The sequence below is a fragment of the Macrotis lagotis genome, chromosome 6, assembly GCF_037893015.1.
Source record: "Macrotis lagotis isolate mMagLag1 chromosome 6, bilby.v1.9.chrom.fasta, whole genome shotgun sequence".
Taxonomy (NCBI): domain Eukaryota; kingdom Metazoa; phylum Chordata; class Mammalia; order Peramelemorphia; family Peramelidae; genus Macrotis; species Macrotis lagotis.
In genome coordinates this window covers 20,822,026-20,833,316 of record NC_133663.1, presented here as the reverse complement: position 1 = coordinate 20,833,316, position 11,291 = coordinate 20,822,026, and positions in this window count along the sequence as shown.

The window sequence follows — 11,291 nt, the reverse complement described above, 5'->3', positions numbered from 1 at the left end:
GGAGGGGTCTGCAGTCGGGAGCCCCGCCCCCGTCCTGCCCAGGTGCCCAGGTGGGCCCGGGGCCCTTCGAGGCTACGTTTGTACATATTTCAGGACCAGGGGGGCAGGTGGCGTCCCGAGGCCCCCCGGCGGGGTCATGCTTATGGGCCCGAGGCCGGATGTGAAGCCGCGGCTCCCGCCGCCGCCGCCCCCCGCTGCCTCGGGCCCGCGCGGAGTGCTCGCCCGCTTCTGCCCCCGTGGGCCCCCCCGGGGCCGCCCGGCCCGTGCCCGCTCAGCGCGTGCCCGCATGCCAGCCTGCCTGGGCGTCTCCTCGGCGCCCCCGCGCCCTCCCCTCGCGGTGCGGTTGTGAAGGCAAACACGCAGGCATTTGGGGGGAACTGTAAAACTCCACCTGAACAGCACCCTTAACCGGCCCGCCGCCCCCGCTGCGCTGTGCCCCCCCCCGAGGGCGCGGCTGCCCCCCCCCGCACTCACTTTGCACCCAGCTTACCTGCGCGGGGCGGGGCGGGGCGGGCATGAGATGGGGGGCCTGTGAAACTCAAAAGAAGGAAAATCTTTTAGAAAAAAAATCAAACCTCAAGAAAAATTATAAAAATAATACTCCGGGCGGGGGGCTAGGTGGCGCAGTGGACAGAGCACCGGCCTGGGGTCAGGAGGACCTGGGTTCAAATCCGGCCTCAGACACTTCATGACCTAGCCGTGGCCTTGGGCAAGCCACTTAACCCCACGGCCTTGCCAAAAACAGCCTAAAAGAAACCTAAAATAAAAAATAACAATAATAATACTCTCCCGCGCGCATTCAGGCGCCGCCCGCTCTGTCTAATGGCCCACAGCCCGGCTGACAAAAGGCTGCCCATGCCCAGCCGTGCCCCCGCCCCGCTGCCCGCTCCCAGCCCAGCGCGCTGCCCACCTTGTCTGCTCCGCAGCTTGCCCAGCTTCGCTGCTCATGCAGCGACCCTATTCCACAATCTGTTCGGCCGTGGGCACCCCCGATTTGCAGTGTCCCGACACCAGAAAAGAGAAGCTCTCACTATCCGTAAACACATAGGTCCGTTTTCTTCCTGGCCATAGATCCGGTCATAGCGCCGCTAGGTCAAAGGACAGACGCAGCTTTTCAGCCCTGTTCTCTAGAAGGGTTGAATCCTTTCACAACGCCCAAGGGGCATCGGTGTCTCTTTTTTCCTACATCCCCTTCTATAGTTGTCATTTTTCTCTTTCTGTCCTATTAGCCAATCCAATAGGTACGGGGGAGTACCTCAGAATTGTTCTAATATGCATTTCTCCAATCAATAGTAAGGACATTTGTTTAATAGGGTCATAGAGAGCATTGATCATCTGGAAACTCTTCATATCTTTTGATCATTTATCAGCTGTGGAATGGCTTTTAATTTTTCATAACTTTGAATCAGTTCCCTGTTTGAGAAATGAGGTCTCTATCAGAGAGACTTGTATAAATTTTCCCCCCACAGTTATTAATAATATTTTCCTCCATCCTATCCCCCCCTCTCCTCCCCCATTTATTCTATTATTCCTCTCCTTTAATCCTGTCCCTCCTCAAAAGTGTTTTTCATCTGATGAACCCTCCCACAATCTTCTTTCCTATGATCTACCCCGACTTCTCCCAGTCCCTTCCCCTCCCATTTTCCTCTATGGTAAGATTTCTGAACTCCAATTGACTGTGCGTTTTTTCCTCTCGGAGCCAATTTCATCCCCCTTCAGGTCCCCTCCTTCCAACTCCACTGCAAAAGCTTTTTCTTGCCTATTTTATGTGAAATAACTTTCCCATTCTATCTCCCCCTTTTCCTTTCTCCCAGTACATTCCTCTCTTACCCCTCAATTCCATCTTTAAAATATTTTGTCCTTTCTTATTCAACTCCCACCTGTGCCTTGTCTATATATGCTCCAATCTGCCCTAACAAGAAAGTTCAATATCATCTTCCCATGCAGCAATATAAGCAGTTCATTATTAAGTCCTCTAATATTTGCCTTTGCCGTGCTTCACTTGAGTCTCATATTTGAAGATTGAATTTTCTATTCAACTCTGATCTTTAAATCAGGAAATTTTGAAAATTTCCCATTTCATCGAATGGCCATCTTTCCCCCTGAAAAAATATGTTCAGTTTTGCTGGGTAGTTGATTCTTGGTTGTAAACCAAGTTCTAGAATATCATATTCCAAGTCCTATTATTCCCTAATGTATAAAGCTGTTAAATCTTATCTTGTCCTGTGGCTGCACAATCATTTGCTTCTTTCTGGCTGCTTGCAATATTTCCTCCTTGTCCTAGGAGCTCTGAAATTTGGCTATAGTATTCCTGGCAGTTTACATTTGGGGATCTCTTTCAGGAGGCGATCATTGAATTCTTTCAATTTCTATTTTACTCTCTGCCTAGAATATCACAGCAGTTTTCTCTGATAATTTCTTGAAAAGATGATGTCTAGGCTCTTTTTTATTTTATCTTGACTTTCATGTAGTCCAATAATTTTTAAATTATTTCTTCTGGATCTATTTTTTAAAATTTTTTTTAAAGTTCCTATTTATTTAAAGCAATGGGATTAAGTGACTTGCCCAAGGTCACACTGCTAGGCAATTATTAAATGTCTGAGGTCACATTTGAACTCAGGTCCTCCTGATTCCAGGGCCAGGCAGCTGCCCCTTTCTGGATATATTTTCAAGTCAGTATTTTTTTTCCCCAATGAGATGTGTCACACTTTCTTCTGGTTTTCCACTCGTTTGGTTTTGTTTTATTGTTTCTTGATTTCTCACAAAATTATCAGCTTCCCTTTTCTCAATTCTATATTTTATGGAAACATTTTCTTCAATGAGCTTTTGTATCTCCTCTTCCATTTGGCCAAATGTTTTGGACCTCTTTTTCCATTTGGGCCAGCCTGGTTTTTGAAGAAGTTATTTTCTTCAGTATTTTGTGTACCTCCATCACTAAGCTGTTGACTCAGTGCTCATGATTTTCCCACATCAGTCTCATTTCTCTTTCCAATTTTTCCTCCACCTCCCTTACTTGATTTACAAAATCTTTTTTTGGGCTCTTCCATGGTCTGAGACCAATTCATATTTTTCTTGAAGGCATTGGGTGTAAAAGCTTTGACTTTGTTATCTTCTGAGTATATATTTTGATCCCATTTATCAGATGTCTATGTTCATATTTTTTCCTATTGTTTGCTCATTTCCAGCCTATGTCTTGATTTTAACTTTTGTTTTTTGTTAAGGTGGGGCCCTGCTTCTAGAGTGGAGGGTATGCTGTCCCAAACTTTTGGAGGTTTTGTAGCTGTTTTCAGAGATACTTTGAGGGTCCTGCAAGTTCTCAATGCTTCCAAGGAGAGGTTTTAACTACTCTTCTGGCCTATGTTCTGCGATGTGGGTGTGGGTGACCACAATCACCCCTTTTTGTCTTGGAATTGTGAGGGAAGTCCCTGCTCCACTGGAGGAATAAACTGTTGTGTTTTTGCTTCTCCTTCTGGGACTGAGATCTAAGACTGCAACTCAAATCTGAGTATGGACAAAGCAAAGCAACCGAGCCCTGCCTCTGTGATCGCAAAGAGATCTCTGACCCCCTTATCATCTGTGAAGCAATTTCCTCTGCTGATTCAGTGACTCCCAAGATCTACTCCTGGTCTACACTGCCGAGGTCTGGTTACAGTCTGATAGAGAGTTGGCTCCCCCACGCACGCGCACACACACACACACACACACACACACACACACACACACACACACACAAAGTTTTTGCAAATATTCCTTTAAGGTAGATTGTTGCCTTATTAAAATTAAGTAAATTAAAATTAAGCATCCAAGTGAGATGGCCTTTGGGGACAGGATGTTCAAAGAACACTTGACATTTGAGTTGAACTTTAAAGAATAAGTAGGAATGAGCAGGTGTGGAGGGGAGAGGGACAAGGGGCTGGATGGCATGCAGCAGAAGGAAAGAGAGATAAAACTTTAAAAGTGGGAAATCACTGAATGTCCTAGGGGGAGAGCAAGGCCGGTGAAGAGAAATTTCTTTTGGCAGGTAAAATTAGAAGCCTGGAGAGGTAGGGTGGGACTAGATAGTGGGAAGGCCACTGAAGATCCTAACTGTATTATCCCTGACTCCTCTCCAAGGCCCTTTTTCTCCTGTGCTGCTTCAGTTACCATGGATTTAATTACCATTTCAAGGCTACCAATTCTCTTGTCTATCTATTCTATCCCAATCTCCTATTGATCTCCAATTCTACATCTCTAACTTCCTTTCAGACCTATCAAGCTGGATGTCAACAGTCATTCCCCCTGAACTTCCCCCCTTCTACCTTAAAGTACAAGACAACACCGCCTCCCAGTCCCTCTGGTTTCTAACCTAGGAGTCATCCTGGACTCCTCACTATCTCTCCTCCCATATCCAAATGTTGCCAGGGCTTATCCGTTCACCTGGACATCTCTTGTTTTCACCTCTGCTCCCTCTCTGGTCCAATTCCTCTTACAGCATCTCTTACAGATTTCACCCACACACCCCTTTGCAGCATCTCTTGCAGATTGTGCCTCTGCTGCTGCTTTCCTAGATTTCGGTCCTGCAGCATCTCTCAACAGGGTCCTCATCACCTGGTGCCTGGACTATGGCAAGATCTGCTGGCAGGTCAGCGGAGTGCCTCAAATCTCTCCCCAAGGGGGCATCTAGGTGGCATAGTGGATGGAGCGCCAGCCTTGGAGTCAGGAGTACCTGAGTTCAAATCTGGTCTCAGACACTTAATAATTACCTAGCTATGTGACCTTGGGTAAGCCACTTAACCCCATTGCCTTGAAAAAACCCTAAAAAACAAACAAACAAACAAATCTCGCCCCAATCTGATCCTTCCTCCACTAGGCAACTAAAGTGATTTTCCTAAAGTGTAGGTTCAACCATGTCACCCCCACATACACATTCAATAAATACCATTGGCTCCTTGAGGCCTCCAGGGTCAAATACAAAATATTCTGTTATACATTCAAAACCCTTCATCATCTGGCTTTTTCATCTTCTTAAACCTTACTGCCCCCCATGTACCCTTCAGTCCAGTGACACTGGCTTGCTGCCTGTTTCATGAACAAGCCGCCCCATCTCTCAGCAAGGGCATGTTCCTTGGTTGCCCCTTGGAATACTCTCTATGCCCCTGACTACTGACCTTCCTTGGCTTCCCATAAATCCCATCCAAAATCCCACTTTCTATAAGAAGGCTTCCCCAACCCTTCTTAATTCCAGTGGCTTTTCTCTATTAAGTAACTTCTGTTTTTCCTCCTATATAGCTCTTCTAACTATATCTATTTTCTTTTCATTCCTACTAGATTGTAAGCTTCTTGAGGGCAGAGACTTTTGCCTCACCATTTCTTTGCAGTGTCAGATACACAGTAGGCATTTAATAAATGTTTACTGACTAATTTTAGTTCCCCTGTCCCAACTGAGGGAGTTAGACTGCATAATCTCTGAGGTCCCTTTCTGCTCTAAATCTTTTGAATCTATGTATCTTCCCCATCACAACTCACATTACCATGTAATGTTTTATATCATTGAAATCTGTGTTCTGTTTAATTGGTTTACCCCAGTACCTGAGGACAAAGACTCTTTCTTCTCTAAACTTTCCATCTCTCTCAGAACAGACCACATCGTAGGCTCTTGGGATTGGGCAATTAGATGGAATAGTGGATAGAACCTCAGACCTGGAGTCAGGATAGGCCTGAACTCAAATCCAGCCTCAGATACTTAGAATACAGACAAGTCTTTTGACCTTTTTTGCCTCAGTTTCCTCAACTGTAAAATGGGAACCCTGGAGAAGGAAATGGCAAACCAGTATCTTTAGCAAGAAAAAAAATCCACTGGGGTCATGAAGACTTAAAAAGGAATTTAATAATCCTATTGAAGACTCTTAATGTTGTTAAATAAACCTATCTTGGACTTTAAATTTCTCCATTTCTTCATCTAGCAAACGATCTCTAAGTCCTTTTCCAAATCTCTTTGGTTATTCCACTTCTCATACACCGATCACCAGCAAATATTTTTTTCTCATTGTTAACCTATTAAATTTAACAAATTAATCTGAGAATAATCTAAATCTATCTTCTTACTTGATAGCCCTATTAAATACTTGAAATATTATGGAGAGTCAGTCTCTATAGAAGCACCTAGTATACTATAAGCACTAGATAGATGATTGACCATAGAAATAATGGTAACAAAAGTTTGACCTATATTTTATACCGCAATAAATTCCAAATACACAAGATATCTAAATTCGAAAAAAAAATCACAAAAAATGGAAAGCTATATCTTTCACAGTCATGAAAAGAGGAAATTTTTATAACCAGACATAGAATAATAAAAGACAAAAGATAATAAAAGGTAAAGTGGATATCCATTAAAATTAAAAGCTTTTGCACAAGTGAAATTGATAAGTCCAATGCCTAGAACAGAGTAAATATTAAATGTTGATTGCTTGATGTACTTGGAATCAGAATCATAAGAATGGAGACAAGTCTGATAGCTAATACATACCAGAACTGACAAAAATCTAAAAAATTAATGGCCATTCTCTAGGAGACAAGTGGTCAAGGAATGTGAACATTTTTCAAAAGAATTATGAACAACTACCTGAAAAGTTCAAATTCACTAATCACATAAAAGCACATATTTGGATGCAAGAGAATAGCAAAGATGGTAAAATAAGGGAAATCTACTTGGTGTAAGGAGAAAATAGGTATATGTCATAGTTAGTGAAGCTGGGAACTGGTTTAATCATTCTGGGAAGCAATTTGGAATTATACAGGTCAAGTTACAAAATGATGCATTATCTCTGAACCAGACATTCCACTATGGGGGATCATCCCCCAAATATTTTGCTCAAAGCAGTAAAATAGAAACAAATAGAACAAATAGAAATATTCACAACAATATTATGAGAAAAAGGGAAAAATCTACCCAACACCTCAAGAATGGTTAAATAAACTGCTGCTATACATAAGGAAATATTACTGCAGAGTACCAAATGAGAAATGTGATAAATTTAAAGAAACAAGGGAATATGGGTATGAAGTTACGCAGAATGAACAGATCATCATGAAAGGAAAAATATGAATGACTCCAACGGGCCAATTATGATGATCAAAATTGGTATCATATTGTCAAAGCTAAGGGATCTATCTTTCTGTTAACAAACTATAGTCAAGGAATGGTTTTTGAATTGGGGACAAATCTCTTTGTTAAAAATCAAATTATGGTCAATGAATGTTTTCTGAATTGGAACTTATTTGGGGAAATATTAGATTCCATTGCATCAGAACAGTTTCCACAAAGCTGAACAATTTTTTAAAATGGAAAAAATTGTCTATAAATGTGGTTATCATTCCAATTATTTTCCTAGGGTTTGAGGATCTTAACTAGTAAATATTAATAGTTTTGATCATGCAAAGAAGAAAGCAAATAATTAAACTATTATCAAGCAGTACTCATTTTTATGATATGTTATTATTTTCAGAGATTGAAGTGCTCTGAAGAGGATACTCATCTGCACATTTTAGAAACTCTATTAATTTTTACAGATTCAATTTCCAAGGATAGTGAGGATAGCTGATTAGAATAAAATCTGATTATTTGTAATTCATACTGATGGATTGGGGGATGGGGGAGGGAAAACACTGATGATAATTAATTTTAAAAATCTAGAATTTGATGAGAAATTATTACACAGTTTTGTAACTTTCAAGAACTCAAAATATAAGGGGCGGCTAGATGGCGCAGTGGATAAAACTCCAGCCCTGGAATCAGGAGTACATGGGTTCAAATCCAGTCTCAGACATTTACTAATTACCTAGCTGTGTGGCCTTGGGCAAGCCACTTAACCCCGTTTGCCTTGCAAAAAAACTAAAAAAAAAAAAAAGAACTCAAAATATATAATGATGAACTTTAAAACAATTTATTTTAATAAATAATTGTAGTTTGTGTCTGACACATTGAATGTCTATAAATTGAAGTTAGTTGGTCCAGCAGAAAGAACTGTGAAGAGTTCTGAATATTGGAGTCAGCTGATCTAGGTTCAAATCTCAACTCTGATGCTTATTGTATGTATGATTGTTGTCATCACTTACCTTTCTAGGCCAGTTTCCTCACCTGGAACCTAAAGGAATTGACCTGGATGATCTCTCTGGGCCCTTCCAGGTCTAAATCAAGGATCCTAGGAGCTTCCCAAAGTACTATTAAAGTTTGTTTTCTAGCGTTTTGAAGACTGCCCCATCACACTGCTTATACTACTAATTGGTAATATGAACATCGCTTTCCGATGAGTATATATTCCAAATGGACCAGTGGAGACCAGAATACTTGAGGAGTTCTTTAACAAGATTTTACTGTTGTACTTTGTTGGAATTATCAGTGAGTAATGACTTGTATTATTAGAGTGTTTCAAGTAAGAAAAAAGTGGAAAGAAAATTTCTAAAATTAACTTTTAGGGGCAGCTAGGTGGCATAGTGGATAAAGCACTGGCCCTGGAGTCAGGAGTACCTGGGTTCAAATCCGGTCTCAGACACTTAATAATTACCTAGCTGTGTGGCCTTGGGCAAGCCACTTAACCCCATTTGCCTTACAAAAGAAAAAAAACCCTAAAATTAACTTTTGTTAGTTCCATGGACTGCCAAAGGGAAATCAATGAAAACTAATCTCTTGGGACATTTTCAAGAAGAAACATTCCTTGATATTTAGACAATGTTCTCTAGATGCTCATTTTTGCAGATGAATTGAGCTCATGGCATCAGATTCTAGAATGGGATCTGTGGAAATTCAACAAGTCAGTCTACGGGCAGCTGGGTGGCACAGTGAATAGAGCACCAGCCCTGGAGTCAGGAGGTCCTGAGTTCAAATCCTACCTCAGACAATTAATTACCTAGCTGTGTGACCTTGGTCAAGTCACTTGACCCCATTGCCTTGCAAAAAGAAAACCTAAAAAAATTTAACAAAAAGAAGTCAGTCTATACTACAAAAAGATAAAACTGAGGACATGAAAAATATGTATTATAGTTGGATGGATATACCATTGAATTAATTCCTTGGTACATATATATTGGACAGCTAGGTGGGACAGTAAATAGAGTGCCAAATCTGAGTCACAAAGACTTGAGATCAAGTCTGGCTTCAGATACTTCAGATACTGTGTGACTCTGGGCAAGTCACTTAACTCTGTTTGCCTCAGTTTCCTCATCTATAAAAAAGAGTTGAAAGAAATGACAAACTATTCTGGAACCTTTGCCAAGAAAACCCCAAATAGGGTGAAAAAGAGTTACACAACTGAACAACATATAAGAGAGTCCCTGTAATTGGACAGTTGAATTAAACAGAGAATAGAGAATTGGCTGAATCTGACAGATTACAGTGAACTTTTTCTTTTTCTTTTAATAATTATACAATCAATTTTAAATTTTAATATATTTTAAAATAAATATAAATATATAATGGTTATTATAATTTAATAAATTTTAAAATATTCAATAAATAAAATTATATATAAATAACCCTAAGTTCTACTTACTGCTAAAGTCCATCTTTCTCACACCAATATTCCTCCAATGGAAAGAAAGCTTTGAGAAGACAAAAGGGAAAGAACTGATTTCAAGTCCTACCTCAAACATGTACAGATCTTGGGACCCTGGGCAAGTCACTTAACATCTAAATGTCTCAGGCAACTTTCTAGGCCAATCAGTAGCTGATCTGTATGGTCTCTTTACTAGAGGCTCCCTATACCAATGATACCACATGTACAACCTCTCCTCTACTCTTCCTTCTCATCCCCACCCAATTTCCCCCCCATTGTTAATGAATGGATTTGATTGTTGAAGCCCCACAGGTGACCAAAGAGCAAAAGTTCCTTCTTTCTGCCTTCAAATATGCCCCGGTCTCTCCCATCCTTAAAACCTCTTCTCATACCCCATCATCTCCCTATATAGATCCTTTCTCTGTCAAACTTCTGGCTTGAAAAAACTGTCTACACTGGCTATTTCCATTTTCCATTCTTTCACTCATTCCTCAGCTCTTTTTAACCTGATCACATCACTCAACTGAACTACTCCCTCCAAAGATATTGCTGATCTCAAAATGGCCCAATCTGATGACCTTTGTCCTTCTAGGTCTATCACAGTCTACACTGCTGGTCACCCTCTCTCACTTCTACTTTCAAGACTTCTGTGTTGCCTCATCATCCGGGTCATAGCCCTTAACGATGCTTCCCAGTGTCTTGCCCTTGGGTCTGCTTCTGTTCTTTCTCTGTTGTCTCATCATCTTCCAAAGGTTTAGCTATCATCTTTCTCAATCCTACATCCCACAATGCTTAATGGACACTTCAAGCTGCATGTCCCAGAAACATCTCAAATCCAACAAGTCTAAAATCAACCTCATTACATTTCCGTAAATCCCTCCCCCTTTCTCACACTTCCCTACTTCTTTCAAAGGTGCTAACCTCCTTCCAAGCTTCCAAGGCTCGTAACTCAGCCTTCACCCCATATATCCATGCAGTCGCCAAATCTCACCCTTTCTACAGTCACAACATCCCCTGCATCTCACCGCCCTCTCCAATGATACGGCTACCATCTTTCTCCCACATGACTGCAGGAGCTTCCTGCTTTCAATATCTTCCCCACTACACACTACACTACACACCACTATGAAAGTAATTTTCCTTAAAAACCTAGGTCTAACCACATGGTTTTCCTTCCACTCCTATAGCTTCCTGTTGTTACCTCAAAGACACAAGATAAACCCCCTCTGTTTATAGATAATATGCAATATTTGTATAGCATATCTTGAGTTTTCTAAAGTGTTATGCAAGTATTATTTCATTTTATCCTCACAACAACCATCCTTTTAATGGAGGTAGAAAAAAATTGAAAATTGAGGGAATATCCAAGAGGGGGTGGCTGAACAAGTTTTGACAAGAAAAAATCATGAAATATTACTGTTCTCTAAGAAACAATGAGGAGGCAGATTTCAGGAAAACCTGGAAAGACTTACCTGAACTGACACTGAGTAAAACTAGAACATTGTAACCTTAACTGCAACGTTGAAGGATGGTCAACTGTGGTGAACCTGGCTCTTCTCAATAATGTAGTGTTCAAAGACAATTCTAAAAGACTGCGACGGAAAACACCATCTACATCAGAAGAACTATGGAATCTGAACTCAGATCAAAGCAAACTATCTTCAACTTTTTCATTTTGTTTTTTGCTTTTCTCTTCAAATGGTTTTTCTTTTTTGTTCTGATTCTTCTTTCACAGTGTGATCAATATGGAAATAT